At 46.6% G+C, this 17,885-nt stretch overlaps 1 protein-coding gene and 1 long non-coding RNA gene across 5 annotated transcripts in view; one reads left to right on the top strand and one right to left on the bottom strand.

The window, feature by feature from the left end:
• The window catches only part of SLC44A3 (solute carrier family 44 member 3), an 82,714-nt gene that overhangs the window by 57,631 nt on the left and 7,198 nt on the right, over positions 1-17,885 (top strand). The window lies entirely within an intron of this gene.
• Positions 11,559-13,671, bottom strand: LOC122436666. Its single transcript, XR_006268073.1, has 3 exons — positions 13,612-13,671; positions 12,990-13,184; positions 11,559-11,785 (listed from the first exon to the last, which is right to left on the bottom strand). It is a non-coding gene; the product is annotated as an uncharacterized LOC122436666 (long non-coding RNA).

Genomic DNA, 17,885 nt, shown 5'->3' with positions numbered 1-17,885 from the left:
GTCTTCTCCAAGAACTATAATTTTCCTGAAATAGGAAGAGGACTGCCTCCCTAATTTTTATATATTTCACCAGCCTTTCACTTTCAAGCTATAAATATTCCTTTAAAAATCAGAAAAATTATATACTGTGATTGTTTGAATTTCAGATTTTTTTCCTCCTGTGTCTTTCAAACCAGTGGAAAATTAGATATGTATTTTATTTTTCTGTCGATAATTTAGGAAACTGTAATAACCCTTAGTCAAATTTACACAAAGCAGTGTTTTTGTAAGTCAGCAGGCTGTTTTATAATTTAAATGTTCACAGTACTCGCTTAGAAAAGTACTTCTTATTTTTGCCACTCTTCCTAATAAATGTACCAGTAGAAGTAAAGGGACTGATTAGGCCATCTATGTTTAATGTCTTATAAATGGTGTTAAGAATACCTTTCATTATTCGGGGGAGATTGTAGTCTTCTTGTAGTAAAGCCCTATATTTAAGGCTCTTCTTAAGACTCTTGGCATACATTTCAGAGTATGTTTAGTTTTCACTTGGATCACTTCAAGCAAGCATGTATAAAGCACAGTAAAATACTATTGCACCTTTCAGAACGGTATGTCCCGTAGCAAGTCAAGCCAGACCCTGTGAACGTCCTGACAGTGTAATATACCAGCCTGTCTCCCCTGGGACTCTGTACACATCCAGACACCAGCTTATTCTCTAAGATGCTATTGAGGTGCATTACAAAAATGTACTGTGATAAAATACATATACATGAAAATCAAGCTAAGATACATATAAACAGACTAGAAAGACAAAAACAGTGGAACCTTTGATATACCAATATGTTGGTCACATGGTCCTTTAGGACCCTACAGCTGAGTTGCTGTTCCCTCACAGTATTAGTAAATTCAGGTTCTTTCCATGTCCCTCTTTTCACTGCTTCATAGACCCGCCACCCTGGGGCTCTCTGTGGATGCTGCAGGGACCACCACTTCAGGAGAGGACAGAAATGGGTGAGAAGGGGCAAGGATGGGCTCTGGGCCTATATCAACATCACCACCTCCCGCCCCTGCCTTCCAACCAGAGCACCTCCACTTTTATCTGGTTGAGGAGTGGGATTCCACTGAAGGTTTCATTTAAAGACAGGCTATGCTGCTTGAACACACTTGAAAGCCACAGTCTCAAGCTATGTTCTTGCTTCTTTTCTCTGCCGTCTTATCCTAAGGGACATACTTTGTACATTCTGACATTTCAGCATCTTATATTAACCCTGTACCTTTACTTTTGAGAGTTCAAAATGTTTCCAAAATCCTAAGTAGTGTTAGTATTAATCGCAGTATAATTACTATAAATTGTTGAAATCCTTTTCACAGACGTACAATAGGAATGATTGTCTCTGAATCACAAAAAGACTCAGCTAGCCTCGAGGATCCAGCTCATGGTGATTTAGTATTGCAAACAGGGATAGGTCTTTGAATTTTGATCATGGTACGAGTGCATTGTGCCTGGGCCTAAACTAGCCGTCAGAGCAGCTTTTTAAAAAAATATGTATATATATATATTTTTTTTTTCATTCACTTATTTGGCTATGGAATCTTCAATCTTTGTTGTGGCATGTGGGATCTTTAGTTGTGGCACTCAAACTGTTTAGTTATAGCACATGGGATATATCCCTAACCAGGGGTAGAACCTGGGCCCCCTGAATTGGGAACGGGACCACAAGGGAAGTCCCTCAGAGCAGCTTTAACGTGGGGTGACTCCTATAGGACTGGATACTGCTAGGTGATGTGGGCCTCAGGTTTAGGAGATTGAGAAAGAAGAGGAGGAAGAATAAAAGAGAAAGAAGCAATGCGAATACTGATGAGGAGGGAAAGGTCACCTGTTGTCCAAACAACTGAAAAGCAGAGTGAAATAAATATTTGTAGGGACTTCCCTGGCAGTCCAATGGTTTAGACTCTGTGTTTCCAATGCAGGGGGTATGGGTTTGATCCCTGATTGGGGAACCAAGATCCCCTATGCCATGCAGCATGGTAAGAAAAAAAAAAAAAAAAGATTTGTAAGAATAAAGATGATTGTTGTGGAGTCGCGGCCAGAGCTATTGTCGATCTCATTTGGCAGTGGACAAAGGAAAGGGAGCTTAAAGTGAGAGAAGGAATTTAGATTAGCCTTTGAAAAATTTCCTGGCACTGGAATGAGTTGCTAGGAAAAGATTTTCTCTGGAAATCCGATTTAAAAGAGTTGAGGCTTTTTTTGTGTGTGTGTGCTAGTTTTGTGCAGAAAGAGCCGGGAAATGCTAGAGGAGAATGAGATCCATTTGTTACCATCAGAACCCAGATGCTCTTCTTTACTTAACATCAAGGAGCGGGCTGTGTTTCAGTTTCGCTGCTTAAAAGCCTAATCCGTCTTCCCCAGCCCTGGGAGGGAGGCTAGTGGCAGTTGCCGCATTTTGTCGACACCCAGCCTAAGGGGAGGTAATTCACCTGCAGGGAAGGGGATGAAATTCCACATCTCATTGTTTCTCATTACTTGCCTGTCTACATTGTAAATCCCAAGTGTGTGTACACCTCACACAACCATTTATCCAACATCTATTTATTTATGCTGTATTCAAACCATTTGTACAAGGTGTAACGAGGAGGGGACTGTGGTGAAACAGAGTCAATATAAAGCAAGTCAGGGCTTCAAGGAGCAGACACACTAGTGTGGGGAATGGGGCAGACTATGAGACACTTGCATGAGATATTTTTATCATTGTATGTGCTAGAATGAGGTCTTTGAAGTTCAGGAAAGGGAGTCTTGGTACGGGGAGGGGCTTTGACTTGATGGTTAGGACAGCTTGCCCTGAAGAGGTAGGATTTGTCAGGCATGAGCATAGAGCACCACCGGAGGTCACAGCTGATAGCAACAAAAGTAGTCACGGCTTCTTGGCACTCACGGGCTTCCCAGGTGGCGCAGTGGTAAAGAATCCGCCTGCCAATGCAGGAGATGCAAGAGACACGGGTTCAATCTCTGGTTTGGGAAGATCCCCTGGAGTAGGAAAGGACAACTGCTCCAGTATTCTTGCCTGGAAGATTCCACGGCAGGCTACAGTCCTTGGGGTCACCAAGAGTCAGAACGCCTGAGCACACAACGCATGCACTTTACCCTCATGTATGGCTAGTTGTGTGCTCAGCACTTTCTGCAGTAGATCAACTGTGAGTTTTCACTGCAGCCCCCTGAGATAGTTATCTCCAACATACAGATGAGGAAACCGAGGCTTAGAGAGGGCCCACAGTTTATTAGTGGCAGAACTAGGAGTTGAATCCACATCCATGTTGCCTCTGGGACCCAAGCCCTGAACACTGTGCATTTTGGAACAGCCAGAGAGGGCGTCACAGCCACTGTCTGGGGTGCATCTCTTGAGCGCCTGCCCAAGCCAGAGTCCAGACTGGCTGTTGAGCAAGGCTGGTTTCAGGCAGATTTTTGTGGAAGAGGACAGGAAAAGTGTGGGGAAAAATGAAGGGGGTGAAGGCTGGATGAGGCAATTATAAACACAGAAAAGGCCAGTCAGGGTGGTCTGAACCCACCTCCTCCCCTCAGGCACGTCTGTGTCAGAGCTTCTGGGAGGCCGACTGGCCAGGCTGTTCTCAGAGTTTTTCAGATGAGATCCTTCAGCCCCCCCCCCCCTCCCAGCACTTTGCAGGAGCCCAACTGAGAAGTCCCCAAGTGGGACCTTGCAGGCTAGCCCATCAGCAGGAGGCCTGCCCCTTATTCTTATGGTCCACACATGGTTCCCCATGGAAATGCCTCCCTGAGTGCACATCCTGTCCACGGAGGACACAGACATCTGAACTAGTGCTGATGGTGGCTTTAGATCAGTGTTCCTCTAGGTTTGACACACACTGGTGGGCTCACTGGTTTGGGAACCATCTTCCTGATGGTTCCAAAGTGGTTAAATGTTCCAGAATGTTCTCGCTTCAATTCTTACAGGCAAATGATAGAATTTCATGGATTTTCATTTTCACATTACAACTAAAGGCTTTTTACCAATCAGTAAAGTGCCTGGTATGTTTGCACATGCATGGTCAGTCACTCAGTTGTGTCCAACTCTTTGGGACCCTGTGGACTGTAGCCCACCAGGCTCTTCTGTCCATGGAATTTCCCAGGCAAGAATACTGGAGTGGATTAAAAAAAAAAAAAATGCTGGAGTGGGTTGCCATACCCTTCTTCAAGGGATCTTCCCAACGTAGGGATCAAACCCACATCTCCTGCATCTCCTGAATTGCAGGCAGATTCTTTACTGCTGGACCACCTTAAAGCTTACTGAAGTGTGTCATTTAGGAATCAGAAGTGGTGTTTTACTTAATTTCCTGAGGTCTCAAATTCATAATTCTGTTGAGATGTCTGACTGCCAAAGTGAAGCCTGATGAGCATTCAAGGCTTGTAAGTGAGCCCAGGCAGAGTTGGGATTTTGCAGACTGGGGAAGGAACCCTCACTGTGGGTACCACCAGAGTCCCCTTGGTTTGGCTTTGTTATTCAGCCACAGTCCTACTTGTCTCCCACTTCATTTCTGGTGAATGTTTGGCTGTTGTTTAATGCATTGTATGTTTATCATGTTGAGCATTGACTTCTTTTTCAATTCTTTATTCTTCCAGAAGAAGTGGGAGTGGGTGTAGAAAGTGAGCTATGGGCTGAGGTCAAACAGGTTTGAAAATAATTTCCAACCTGTCTCCCGGGAGGAACTCTTAAGTAAAGGCAGCCCCTAGTCAAGTGTGGCAGCAGTTGGTTTCTGCCTTCTTGGTGGAACTTGGGTGAATCCCTCCACCTCACTGAGCTTCTGCAGAAGAAGAGGGTCAGTTTAAATGACCTGAGGTCTTCGTTGGGTGTGCTCAGCCTTGTCCTGGTGGCTTGCTGAGAGCTGGGGCACACAGGTACCATGTTACCACATTGCCGCTGTGACATGTGTGGAATGTGGGGCAGGATGGAAAACCTGAACTGTGTGTCTTTCCATTGTGTCCAGAATGGCAGGATCTTTTTCTTTTTAATATTTATTTATTTACTTATTGAGCTGCACCAGGTCTTAGTTGTAGCATGTGACATCTAGTTCCCTGACCAGTTCTAGAACCCAGGACCCCTGCATGGGAGCTTGGAGTCTTAGCCACTGGATCACCAGGAAAGTCCTGAATCTTTTTTTCATGTTGTTATTCTTATCAATGGTGAGGACTTACCCTGGGATCACAAAGGTGGGTGATGCATTATGTTGCCTGCATCTCAAGCCTCCAGAATCTTGTCAAGTGGACTGACGATGTGAGTGAACCCCTATCTTCATCCCCTTATGGTGATTCTCCCAACACTGCTGCAGTAATGACAGCAACAAATACATCCAACTGGTGACCAGATGCCGGTAAAATGCCAGTCACCTTGGTCATTCTTACCAGTGGAGGGTAGTGTCCAGCAGCTTTTACCCCCATTCCTACTGTGGGCCGCCATGCAGGGTAGCTGGGTGAATCTCTGCCGTATCTCCTGGTCAGCAACTTGAGAGGATGGGGTGACTCAGATCTGCCTTAATGCAGCATGTCAAGTCACAGCTTTACTGTGACGCTGTCTAGATATGAAATACCAAGAAATGCATGCAGAGATTATTGCCTCTTAGCATTTGACTGGAAATGCCCATAGCTTCCTGGCTTCTGACTAACAAATATACAGGACAGAAAAGCTCCAGATAATCCTGTTGAATCCAGTACAGAGAAAAACTTGCTGCTACTTGGCAAACATACACCTCTCTCCCCTCCCTACTTCATACCCCACCCCCATCCCAGCCCACACTGCCTGCCACTGCTTGTTTTTCCGGGCACAGAAAGTTGGTCTCTGTCTTCTAAGGCTTTGTGGCAGACTTAACTCTGTAATACCCCAAAACCTTCTCTCCCCCCACCACCTCCCTTGAAGTTAGCTCGATTTCAATGCTTCTCTTTCTCACAGTCCACCAAGAGTGAAGGCACTCGGTGACTTTTCTGTGTCTGATTTTGGTTCATCCTTAGCCAGATGGCAAACCTCCAGGGACTCCTCTCTTCTCCCCAGAGCAGCATGTGCAGCTCAGAAAAGTAATGAATATTGTGCAGTTCCTCTAAGTTGATTATGAAAATGATGTAAAGATTCTTAGGAGGACATGGTTCTTAGGGTAGTTGACATTGCCTCATCACAGAGCATCCAGACAGCTGTTCTTTCCATGACAGTGGCGGTTCCGAATCCTCCCACCCCCGCCGACTGGCTCAGAGCTATTCTGGGGTGGCCAGCTGACGGCGAGAGCCCTGGAGAGATGCCTCTGTGTGAGCATGGTGTAGAAGGAAACACACACGTGTGTCAATATGATCGTTTACATTAAGGCCCATTTATAGATGATGGTAATCCTCAAGGCCCAGCTGTTTTGTGCCAAATGCTACTGTCCTGACTTTAGATAGAAAGGAATTGAGACACCTATCTATCAGAGGCCCCAGACTGTCTGGGAGAAAACTGACTGTGTCCTTGTGTTTCCTGGTGTGTGGCTCAGAACCTGCTGGGCTGAGGGCCCTGGCTTTATGTGGCTTCCTGGGGAGCAGCCTTGCTAGAGGCCGGCTCCCACCTGCCATGGGCGTGTTGCAAGGCTCAGACATCAGGAGGGTGTGGCCCTAAAGCCTCCTGCCCCGAGTGGGCCTCAGCAGCCTCTCGTCCTTCTGGGGAAAGGCTCAGTGCACAGTTGCCATCTGTCTTTCCTGACTTGAAATTCTTCTACCTTCTCAGAGAAGCAGTTACTGTTTGCTGAATGAATGATGGCCTTATTATAGGAAAGGAAGGGTGAGTTATGTAGGGGACCCTCAGCTGATCAGAAAATGCTCTTGGGAGACAACTGTTGGGCTCCCTCCAAGGTGTGCAGCAATTTCCCACGTGGCTCAGTGGTGAAGAATCCACCTGACAATGCAGAAGACACAGGTTCTAGCCCTGTGTCGGGAACATCCCCTGGAGGAGGAGATGGCAACCCACTCCAGTATTCTTGCCCGAAGAATTCCATGGACAGACAAGCCTGGCAGGCTACTATCCATGGAGTCACAAAGAGTTAGACACGACTGGGCACACACACGTGTGCACACACACACACACACACACATGCATGCAAGGTGTGCAGCTCCTCAAGACAAGAATACCTCTCACTTGTCAGGCACTCTGCATGCCAAGCACCAAGCTATAACTGCTTCACATGTATTAACTCCCTTCATCCTCACAAGCAATCCTGTGAGAAAGGTACAATTATCACCCTTTTTCTTTTTCTAGTAGAAGATGACACTTAGGTTCAGAGAGATTAAATAGCAATTTGCTCCAGGTTCAGTTCAGTTCAGTTCAGTCGCTCAGTCGTGTCCGACTCTTTGCTACCCCGTGGACGGCAGCACGCCATGCTTCCCTGTCCATCACCAACTCCCAGAGTTTACTCAAACTCATGTCCATTGAGTCAGTGATGCCATCCAACCATCTCATCCTCTGTTGTCCCCTTCTCCTCCCGCCTTCAATCTTTCCCAGCATCAGGGTCTTTTCCAATGAGTTAGTTCTTCACATCAGGTGGCCAAAGTATTGCAGTTTCAGCTTCAGTAGTCAGTCCTTCCAATGAATATTCAGGACTGCTTTCCTTTAGGATGGACTGGCTGGATCTCCTTGCAGTCCAAGGGACTCTCAAGAGTCTTCTCCAACACCACAGTTCAAAAGCATCAATTCTTCAGCGCTCAGCTTTCTTTATAGTCCAACTCTCACATCTATACGTGACTACTGGAAAAACCATAGCTTTGACTCGATGGACCTTTGTTGGCAAAGTAATGTCTCTGCTTTTTAATAAGCTGTCTAGGTTGGTCATAACTTTCCTTCCAAGGAGCAAGCGTCTTTTAATTTCATGGCTGCAGTCACCATCTGCAGAGATTTTAGAGCCCAAGAAAATAAAGTCTGTCACTGTTTCCACTGTTTCCCCATCTATTTGCCATGAAGTGATGGGACCAAATGCCATGATCTTAGTTTTCTGAATGTTGGATTTTAAGCCAACTTTTTCACTCTCTCCTTTTTCACTTTCATCAAAAGGCTCCAGGTTACACAGGAAGAAAATACCAGAGCTGAGTGTTAAGGTTTTGGGGACCTAATAAGTCACCCCCTCTTCCTAATAAAGTTCTGAACAGAGAGATCCGAGAGACAGCAGATGAAGATTAAAAATATCACCTTGAATATCTAATGACTGGGGTGGAAAGTGCATTGTAAAAGTAGGTTATTAATGTTTCACCCTTGAAACAGAGACCAAACCATTCTTTCCCAGGTTCAGCCAACAGCAAACCCCAGCTCCTGAAGTCGCCCCTGTAAACTCAGTGGATAAGCTGAGAAGGTTTGTTCCCAGGGGCAGGTGAATCCCAAAGTGCTGAGCCAGCCTGTGCTCTGCCCCTCCCTCCAAACTCTCAGGACATGTTGCCTTATTGTTCTTTGTCCCTTCCCGTCGTGGCATGCTCTAGGTGTGCTGCAAATATGCTGAGGGAGATGGCCTGTGTTTTTAACTTTGATCTATGGAAACTGAATTTTGAGTCAGCAAAATCCAATTTTTCTACAAATAAGGAAGCAGGTGACCCGTGAAAACACTGAGCTCCGATGAACAGTGTTTGTCCTGGGGTGGAGGAAGTTGCATGTTGACTCCTGCTGTGTTCTTCACACCCGCAGTCTAGTGCCTGCTGTGGGCACCAGGCTTACAACTGAGGCTGTGTCATCATCTGTGATGGTGGCCAGGGTGGGGGCCAGGCAGGGGGATGGTTCAGATGGAAGATAGAACTTCCACAATCCAAGTTTGCAACATTATCCTAAGTGCTTAAGAAACAGAAAGATTATAGATTAGCTTTGACATTTCCCAAATTCATTTAGTGTGGGAAATGAAATTAAACCATCAACTAGCTCCTACCTCAAATCTAATCTTCCTCATGATGGAGAGCAGGTGTCTTCATGTCATTTCTCTTTATCTGCATCTGCTTCTGGAACAGAGTTGCTGTCCGAGGCTCAGACTGCCCACCTCTGAAACCACGCCCTCTCCTCCTCACTACCGTACCCTTCTGAGGGACTGAGTGTGGTCTTCAGCTGTTGCTCCCTGACTGTTTTCGTCTTGGGCATTAGACTTGTTGGGAGAAGGTATTGATTGTTGGCCAGAGACTAGAGAATGCATTCATAAATTTTTTTTTTTTTTTTTAAAGGAAGGTGGTGTGAGTCACAGTGGTGGAGGGAGTAAAAGCCACTTTGATGTGGCAGGCACTGATTTCACATTCTGCTACAAGCTAGAGCCTGACGGTTTCTGGGCTGCCACTGCCACTATGTGAGTCTCAGCTTTGACTTCCACACAGGTGTGAACCACAACCACAGTCTCAGATGTGCAAGAAATATTATATCATGACTCTCAACCTAATTTCTGGCTGTGAACTCCCATTCCACTGAACTGGCAGAAAGTTTAAGCCATTGTTCTGGGGCTATCCCTCCATGGGGTTATACAAAGTATCAGGTCGCCCCAGGCATTGGTACACACAGCTTGCCCTTGAGACGTCCATCCTCCTGTCCTCATGGCTCCTTCAGGCCCTGCTGGGGATCCTGGAGTCTTCTGAAAAGCTATCTGGCCCTGTCTGGCTAGATGTGCCTATGGGTAGGGTAATCAACCCTCTTGCTTTGCCTGAGATTGTTCTGATTTTAGTTCTGAAAGCCCCAGGTCTCCGAAACCCCCTCCCGCCCAGCAAACTCAGACCTTACCAATGGACACTTCCATTTAGAGTCCTGCCAATTCTCCATGCTCTGTTTTTTCAAAAATAAATAAATAAAGCAGACCTGGACATGTGTTCGGAACCCACAGATCTCTCCCTCTCCTTCCCCAGTTCAGGGGGGTCTCATTTTCTAATCCAGGGATAGAGGAAGACCTGCACGCCCACCTGTTGCTCCCAGACACTGGGGTCTTGTTGGGAACCCCGTTCCTTCACCTTCTTCACTGGTAGGAAAGGTTTAAAAAGCTAAAATTTTGGAAATCAAAAGCCAGTAAGAATTTCACACTGAGTGTCTTCTTAGTACCCTACCCCCAGCTCCCTCCCCTCACCTGGGGGAATGAGCCACAGATTGAATCCTGTGGGAATGAGGCAGACAGACCAAAAACGAGAAAACAGATGTGGGAAGAGAAACAGAAGTCATGAGAGCAGAGTGAACCATCACACACACTGGGGACCGCTAGACAGTCCTCCTTCCATTTAAGGTCTCATCTCTACCGACATATCAGAAACGAGGTCTCTGAAAAATAGGAGAGGAAGTGACTAAGAGCATTTTGGCACAGTTAGCATTCTTATCTAGGCAGAGCTAGAAAGTTCCTTAATGTTTTGGCAAGTGGATCCAGTCTTTGAAGTTCTTCAAGAAGTTTTGTCTTCTCCCTCCTTTTGCCTTTTCCAGAAGGCCTCAGCTGGCACAGGGGTGGGGCAGGGAGAAGCATTTGCTAGACTTGCATTCATCCAAGGAGTGAGACAGCTGAGGCCGGATGACTTCATCAAGAAGCATCTTGGTGGGGGCAAGAAGGGCCCTCGGGGACTGTTGGCGCTGCCAACATCTTGCCTCCATCAAGGCAGCAATAAAGAAACTTCGTGAGGTCCAAGAACACAAACCTGTCAGCCTGGCTCAGTGCCCAGTGCCCAACCCTGAGCCCAGCAGAGGCACACCCTCCATACATGTCTTTGGACGGAAGGATGAGCCCCTGCTTTCTCAGCACCAGCCCTGGTTTGTGCTGCCTTCACACAGCCTAGAGCATCTGCTAGGAATATCAGGGAGACAATAAAGAAAAATGCAAGCTCATAAGAGGTGCCTTCACTTGTTGGAGCTGCCCTGGCAACACCTAGGACTGACTGCAAGGGAATCTGCTTTCTGAACAGAAGTGCTAGTGGTTAGAGGAGGCCAGAATGCAAGAGCAAGTGGTCTTTGGAGCTTCAGGAAGAAGAGATCTGTTATTACAGCCAGTGTCTTTAAGCAGATGCATTTCTCTTATAAGAGAGTTTCCATTGCATGCTGGGCTAAGCCATGCACAGAGCAGTGATTACCCCCAGCAACCTCTCAATTGATTACCAGGCTCTCTGTCAGCAGGCCTCACAGGTCAACTATTGCTTTGCCAGCCCCACTCCCATCAACAGCATGTTCATGAAGGGACATGCACCTGACTTAGAAATTATTCCCTCAAAATATGCAATATGTGAAAACATATAAACATTCTCATTTCTGTTCCCCATCTCCCTCTTGCCATTTCCTTGGGCCTGAACTTCAAATCAGAGATGTTTGACATTCTCTAAAGAACCAGTCTTCTCGGGTCTGTGAAAAACATAGCCATTTCAGCTCAGACAGTTGCTCAGTCGTGTCTAACTCTTTGCAACCCCATGGACTATGGTCCACCAGGCTCCTCTGTCCATGGGATTCTCCAGGCAAGAATACTGGAGTGGGTTGTCATTTCCTCCTCCAGGGGATCTTCTCGACCCAGGGATCGAACCTGTGTCTTTGTGTCTCCTGCATTGACAGGCAGATTCTTTACCACTGTGCCACCTAGGAAGCCATTTATTGAGTTTTTATGATCTATCAGGCACCCTGGTAAACATTTACATATATGATCTAAGTTTGTCCTTTCAAGAACACCGTGCAGGTGTTACTGCCACTGTACAAATGAGGAGGCTGAGGCCAGAGGCTGAAGAGCTTACCCAGGATGCTAGCTGCTATGTGGAGATCCTATGACTTCAAGTCTGTAGCCCTACTGGCTTCACCGAGCTGCCTGGAGTTCCCTGTCAAGGGTAAGAGTAAGGAGGAGAGGAAATCAATGGTCTTCACTCACCAGGGACAGCCAATTCATTTAGTCTTCTTTCTAATAAAGCCTAAAGTCAAAAAATAGTAGGAGCATTTCCCATCCCCTATATTTCCCTTTGCACAGATCCACAACTTTAATTTTGCCATATGGACGCCCAGGCCTCTTTGCTTCCCTCTTTTCCACCACCAATTATTTCCAGCTCAGATGAGGTTGAAGCAGGGGTTGCCCTCCATAAGGGCCTGGGGGAGGCAGCGGCACTCTGCACAGACCTGTATCCAGGGCCTGCTCATCACTAAGCCCTGCATCCTTGTCCTGGCGGGTTTCCCTGGAGGGGCGCAGAACTCTGCTAGCATATCAGTGATGGCCAAGCAAAATGCAGTGGCCTGACTTGGCTTTTTCTGGATTTGGGGAGAGGAGAGGGCATGACTGTGAATATCCAATTCATGTCCATTTTTTATCACCTCTGCCTGGTCATTTAGCCTGTTGAGACTTCTGCTTCCTCTTTAGTCAAATGAGAGGGTTTTTCAGGGTGGCGTCTGGGATAACCTTTTAATCCTAACATTCTACTGAAGGAACAAATGTACCAATGAATTGAATTTGGCTTTGGATGAAGTATTATTTGGAGGCCATTCTTGGTTTGCCGAAAGCATCTTCCTTTATGCATTCAATGTGCATGAGCCTCACAGAGAGGGCTTTTCAGCTGAGGGCCTCCCCCCACCCCCTACTCCGTGCCCTGCAGGACAGAGTCAGAGCCGCTGGCCCAGAGCTGAGTGTCAGGCAGCAGGGACAGGGGCTGCGCCGCGTACATGCCACTCAGTAACTGAGACCGTCACTATGGAAGAAGCTGTATATGTTCAAGCTTCTGATAAAGTCATGGCAATAACAAAACACACTAAACTCGGAGGCAGGAAAAAAACGGGGGAGGATTCATCTTTCACCATCCATGCTGCTGAAATTTAAGCCATGGTGTTAAAAAATAAGCATTCTAACCTCTTAACGTTTTTCACAATAATTTTAGAAAGATTGTTTTTTGTTAGAAACCGAAGTCTTGTGTGTGAAGATACATTTGTCTGACATTCAAATAGTCCTGCAGTTTCAGTTTCCTTTTGTTGAAGTAGAATTCACATTCATGCTTTCATTTAACAGCACTTTTTGTTTCCAGTTTTAGGACCCATGCTTACCTGCCCATCCATTCGCTCTTCTGTCTGTCTGCCTGCTGTGTAGCTTTTCGGAGAAACACTGGGGTGAAGTCCATGTGATATTAGCAATGGTTATTTCTGAGGGCAGGAGTCAGAGTAACTTTTTCTTGCTTTCTTCTTTGTCTCTGTTGATTGATTTCATTTAAAGACAAGCATGGAAATGATAGAGCCATTCTTCTAAAAAAATAAGCAAAAGGAAAATACGTTTTAAAGGAGCAAACAGGACCACACTGCAGGTGTGTGTGTGTTAGTTGCTCAGTCGTGTCCGACTCTTTGCAACCCCACAGACTGTAGCCTGCCAGGCTCCTCTGTCCACGGAATTCTCCAGGCAAGAATACTAGTGCCCGGCTTTACTGGTAGTATCAGGCCCCAGCCAAGGCAAGTTTCTTCCTCAACCGCCTCCCGCTCCCAACCCGAAGGGCCTGGCAGGTTTCCGCACTCCCCATCTCCCTGGACTTGAGTAACTGGTGAGCGGTGAACTCTTGGACGGATCCGAGCGGCAGATGCCAGGCCCCGAGGCTGTGCCCCTTCTCCCTCAGCATGTGTTTGTGATAAAAACGGAGCTGAGATGAAAGTCGCTTGTGATGGTTCCTGCGAGTCTTACCAGAAAAGACCCCTGCATGTACCAGGATGGCTTTGGGCACAGATTTCACTGTATTTCTTTCAGTCCCTCGGAAAGTATAAACACCAGTGTTATTTATTCATCATCCAGTGTCTCGGGTTTGTTTTCATAGTTCTTGTTTTATTTTGAGTTAATAAATATCAGGATTTTGTGAGGAAGGCACTCCAGAAATAAAGCTGAGTATTCACGGCAGGGCTTTTGGCAAACGCCTTTCCTCCGGTGCAGAGGGAAGCTCTGTTTACCTTTCTGAAGAGTCAACAGAAGCTCGGGTTCACAGTTCCGCCTCCAGAAGAAGGGCCCGCTTCAGTTTCACAGGAGGGCTAATGGCTGCCCTTCGCTGATGAAGGACGCGGAGTGGACTGGGCTGGCTTCCGGCTTGAGTTAAGGAGGGAAAATGTGCTTTCTGTGTAAAAGCTGCAATTAACACTCTTGGACAGCTCTCAGAGTAAATCAAAGAAATAATCCAACTTTTCTGTTGCCTAAAATTACACTTTAATCTCTTTCCTTTCTCTTCAAAAATAAGAGTTTTCTGTGAAATGGGAATAATATACCTATGGTAATTATTTCACTGAGTTGTGGTGAGAAGCAGATCAAGTCAGATGATAGCAGGAGGGTGCATGGTCCGCTTGGAAGTACTGTGCAAACATGAAGCATCTCTAGCGAGAACCTGAGAGTGGGTGTTAGTGTGAAGTGACATTACTCAGTGGGGCTGTTGAGCCGGTCTGTGGAGGCAGCGTAACAGGAACCCAGCCTCTTTCTACTAACCCTTCCTGCCACATCCTTGGGTCTTTTTAATGATACGTCTCCTGAGAGCACCACTTTATTATTTTGAATCTTTTGGAAGGAAGCACAAAAAACAGCTCAAAGTAAATGTTTTCCTGATGGGCCTGAATGAGTCAGAGGTCCATTTCTTGTAAGTGATGCAATGTCAGTTGCATGTGTGTGTCGGTGGTGTGCTACCCAACCTCTCTGCGCTCTAGTTCTCATCATCCGCTTGTGGTTGTTAAGAGGATTAGATGTCTTCAGGGGGATATAGAACAAGGTCTAGCACATAGTATGTACTCCATGAGTGCTTGCCGTTTTCGATTATTTATTTACACACAGAAGTTGCACACCTGCCTACTGATAGCAAAAGAAAAACAAGGCCACAGGAACAAATTAGGAAGCTGCCTCCAGGTTTCTGGCAAGCAGACATATCCCTAAGGCATCTCTTGAAGTGGGGTAGAGGGGAGCAGAGTACCTGGCATGAGTTTAATTCCTAATACTCTTTATTTTCTCCCCACAGAAGAATTAATTTTGGGGAAATCTGGCCCCTGGCTTCTGATAGCTAATGATACCAATGTGCTCAGTGTTTGAGCAGTCACAGCGTTGCAGGAAGGGGGATCCCTTCCAGGGCCTGAAACTGGGCTCTTATCTAACACTCAAATGAGTTGTCCGAGGAGACACATGTGCTGACAAAGCAAGAGATTTTATTGGGACAGGGCGCCCGGGCGGAGAGCAGGAGGGTAAGGGAAGCCAGGAGAACAGCTCTGTCACATGGCTTGCAGTCTCGGCTTTTATGGTGATGGGCTTAGTTTCCCGGTTGTCCTTAGCCAATCATTCTGACTCAGAGCCCTTCCTGGTGCTGCACGCCTTGTTCAGCCAAGATGGATGCCAGAGAGAAGGATTCTGGGAGGTGGTCGGACAGGTGGTGTCTCCTTTTGACCTTTCCCGAACTCTTCCGGTTGGTGGAGGCTTATTAGTTCCATGTTCCTTACCAGGACCTCCTGTCGTAAAACAGCTCATGCAAATAGTTACTATGGTGCCTGGCCAGGGTGGGCGGTTTCAATCAGTGTGCTTCAAGCAGAGCCCAGGAGGCCCAGTAGAGGTCTGGGGGGCCCCCCCAAAGGCTTTGGTGCAAATGAGCTTTGGGAGGTGCAGGGCTTTCTGGCTCAACAGAAGACGGTGAGAAGAGATCTGCCCTGAGCCTTCACGGGCAGCCTTGGGGGGCTTCCAGAAGCACAGACTGTGCCTTCCTGTCACCCCCCTTGCTCCGCAGCATGAAGTTTCAGCCTCACTGAGATCCGGGTCTGGGGGAGTTCCACCACACTTCTCTGCTTGACCCCTGAGTCTCACTTCACTGTCTCCTCCTGCTGCCTTGACCCCATCCACCCCCATTCCCTGCAGGGAGCCAGCCCGATGCCAGTTCTATGACATCTTCCACCCCTTCCTCTCCCCCATGAGCCCTCCTCCCCTCACCCCAGGCTGGGTTTCCACTCCACTGTGCTGCTGTCTCATTGGAGCTTGAGTTGTAGCTCATTATTCACGAGTCCTCCCAGCCATACAAGGCCCCCCTCCACACCCTCCCCTGCCCTGGTGGGCCGTCCATGAGAGTCTGAAAGCTAATCCACCTGTACCTGCAGAGAGTCCTAGGTCCCAGGCAAGAGAGTGACAGTGGGACCTAGTGTCCAAGTGGGTGAACCTTCCTTGTATCAATTTTGTGTTTTCGTGTGTTCCATCTCAAGGCATAGACATGTTCCCTTGTTCAGTCATGCTAAAGAAACATGCACACTGAATTTGGTCTGGTATTAAAAGCCTGGTGCTGCTACCTCCTTTTTTCTTGTTTCAGGATCTCATGATTAACCTTGACCACCAACACAATGTATTCTCAGTTCCTTATCGTATCATTCCTTTCCTAACATGTTCTTAGGGTCTGCAGGCCACTTTAGCGTTCTGTCATCCCAGGAAAATGCCAGTGCTCCAAGTCAGGACTCAACAGCACTGAACACTTACTGCTGTTCATCTTCCAGTTGCCTGACAAGGAAGCACTTCTCCTCAGAATAAGTATAAATTAGCTAATGCTGAAATTGCAGAAATTTTCAATCCATATCCTATATCGTGAGTGATTCTTCCCTCCCCCAGCTCCTCATTCAGACATTAATTCTAGGTCTCTCTGCAGCACTCAGGGTTGAACCTTGCGGTAAAATACCAGTGGTGCAGTAGCGGCAGGAAGGCATATATATAATTTCCCTGTCAGAGTGGTTTTAATGCCCTCTTTCATGGGGCATGATACATTAAAGAAAAGATAAATGGTTACGGGCCCCCAAGATCTGTGGAGTCAACACATGTGTGAGAAAGTACCATTTTAACATTTAATCATTTTAGCCAAGGAACAAAATCTATTTTTATTGCTTATGAGCAGTGGTGCTAAACTGCCTATGAGGTTGTGATCTGTAGGAAAAGGAAATCTTCACAGAAATTGTGTACCCATCCTGAAACAGGGAGACGTGGAGGGGTAGGGGCTGGGGACAGAACCGGAAGAAAGAGGCCGAGTGGCATGTGGCCCTGCTGCTGAGCAAGATCACGTGGGGACCTGGGGTGTCATCTGGGAAGCAGGTCCTGCCTCTCCTGGCTCCCTGTGAATGTGAGGGATTAAAGCCTGCGGGTGAAGAAACCGCTGGTCCTTTCCCCACCTCCTCAGTGCTTAAAGAATGGCCTCTATGTTTCCCAGTTGTAAATGAGATCATCATTGGTGAGGTCTGGAGGAAAATAACCACCCTCTATTACATGCTTTCTATGTGCCTGTGCTTTGCTAAATGCTTTACAGGGAAAAGGTTCTTTAATCCTCCCAACATCCCTTTGCAGTAGGTGCTGTAATTCATTTTATAGATCAGGACATTGAAGTCTGACAGGGGGTAAATCAACCAAAATCAACAGCCAGTCAGTGGTGATGACTGAAGACTGGGACTTGAACCCAGAGATTACCTGCCAACAGGACCTGTGCTTACCTTAAGCACCACGCTTTTTTTCTTTTTTCTTTTATATTGCTTTATTTAAAGTTTTGTTAAGTTATGAGTCTTTTTTTGTTGTTGTTGCTATAGAACTGTGCTTTTATTTATTTTTTTTCTCCCAATTATTTTTATTAGTTAGAGGCTAATTATTTTACAATCTTATAGTGGTTTTTGTCATACATTGACATGAATCATCCATGGATTTACATGTGTTCCCCATCCTGAACCCCCCTCCCACCTCCCTCCCCATCCCATCCCTCTGGGTCATCCCAGTGCACCAGCCCCGAGCACTTGTCTCATGCATCCAACCTGAACTGGTGATCTGTTTCACACTTGATAATATACATGTTTCGATGCTGTTCTCTCAGATCATCCCACCCTTGCCTTCTCCCATAGAGTCTAAAAGTCTGTTCTATACATCTGTGTCTCTTTTTCTGTCTTGCATATAGGGTTATCGTTACCATCTTTCTAAATTCCATATATATG

Source organism: Cervus canadensis, chromosome 2 (assembly GCF_019320065.1).
Source record: "Cervus canadensis isolate Bull #8, Minnesota chromosome 2, ASM1932006v1, whole genome shotgun sequence".
Classification (NCBI taxonomy): Eukaryota; Metazoa; Chordata; class Mammalia; order Artiodactyla; family Cervidae; genus Cervus; species Cervus canadensis.
Note: the sequence above shows the minus strand (reverse complement) of the source record. Positions and strands in the feature narration are given on the sequence as shown.